This window comes from Phoca vitulina, unplaced genomic scaffold (genome assembly GCF_004348235.1).
Source record: "Phoca vitulina isolate PV1807 unplaced genomic scaffold, GSC_HSeal_1.0 scaffold17, whole genome shotgun sequence".
Lineage (NCBI taxonomy): Eukaryota > Metazoa > Chordata > Mammalia > Carnivora > Phocidae > Phoca > Phoca vitulina.
The window spans coordinates 37,420,114-37,421,809 of NW_022589720.1; the positions used below are offsets into that span (position 1 = coordinate 37,420,114).

At 29.7% G+C, this 1,696-nt stretch overlaps 1 pseudogene; it reads right to left on the bottom strand.

The window, feature by feature from the left end:
* Positions 1 to 1,289: 1,289 nt before the first annotated feature.
* LOC116639269 lies at positions 1,290 to 1,407 on the bottom strand (annotated as a pseudogene).
* Positions 1,408 to 1,696: the final 289 nt, after the last annotated feature.

Genomic DNA, 1,696 nt, shown 5'->3' on the forward strand with positions numbered 1-1,696 from the left:
TAGAGGATTGATAAATCAGAAATAGATTCCAGCACATACAATACTTTGCTATCATAAAAAATGTTACATGACAAATCAGTAGAGAAATAAATGGTTACTCTCTAAATGATTTTAGAAGTATTAGGCTAATTTGTTAGGAAAGAAAAGCTAGATTTTATTATATATCCCAGGTAGAAATAATAAATAAATATGCTAAAATATATGTAAAACTTAAAATCATTCAAAGATCTAGTGGAAATAACAGAGTATTTAGGAAAGGGAGATGAATTTCTAGGTGCACAGAATCACTGTAAAATTCCTGGAGGGAAAGGTGTATAGATGTAAATCAATATGTTAAATGTTACATGTCAGTAATCTCATTACCAAATGCATAAGGCAAGTGGCAAAGCAAGATAACGATGTTTGCAACAAGTAGTATTACACAAAAATGACTTTCAAGTCAAATAAGTAAGTCACTAACTCTGCAACAGAAAAGATGGCCCAAATCATTTAGGTATTTTAGAAAGGAAGAAATACAAATGGACAGCAAACACATAAATAAACGTTTTACATTACCAATAATTAGGTAATGCAAAATTTTAAAAGATGTCATTATCCTTCATTAACATTGGCAAATATAAAAAAAAATTCCAAAAACAGAGATTGTTTGGTGGGACAAGGATTCTCATAAAGTACTTACAGAAGTAAAAATTGACAGAACCTTTTGGCAAAGCAATTTGGAAAAACAGAGCTTTCATTCTTTTCATTTTCTTTTTCCAATAATAGTTGTTGCCAGAACTCATCCTAAGGAGATGGGAAGAATTGTCATTGTAGTGCTTCTGTGATAATAGTAAGCATTCTAATTATCATTAATGATTAATAGTTAAATAAATGATACTACATCCATTAATTGAATCATCTCTCCATTAAAATTATTTTTAAAAGTTCTTTAATGACATTAAAAATGTTCAAAGTATATTAAGTGGGACAAAGGGACAAATCAGAATACAAACCAATTGCATAATTGAATTTTGTGTAAATAAATATGTACATTCCACATTTGTGTGTAAGTGTATTCTTACAATAAATCAAATTAGAATATTAATGGCGATGCAGTTGTAGAACGGCAGTGAAAATACATCTCAACTTCTTCTCTACACATTTTTGTATTTGCCTGATTTTCTTTTTTTTTTCCATGTTAGGCACATAAAGACTCACTCCATCTCTATTAACATTTTTAAATGAATATTGAAAATTAAATACACTTTTGCATTTATAGAAATAATAAATTTTTCTGGTTTAACATCTTGTGATATTCTTCAATTTGAGTTATCCTTTTACTATTAGATAGAAAACATATCAGATAGTAACTGATAAGAACAGATACTATACTTGATTTTGATTTTGGCCAAAAGGCTGAAAAGCTATCTAGTTATTCTTTTATTATTGTGATTATCTCCTCCTTCTATTAATGAATCATTTTGAATAGCTAATATAAGTGCATGGCACAAAATTCAGAAGGTACAAAGACGTAGATAGTGAAAGTCCATCTTTCTTCCTCCTCTGCCTTGCATCCACCTAACTCCCCTTCTTAAGGCAACTGATGTTATCAGTTTCTTGTTTATCATTCCAGTTATGGTTTATACATTTTAGAATAACCCCCCAACACACACACACACACACACACACACCATTCTGTACTATTCTGCATATTGTT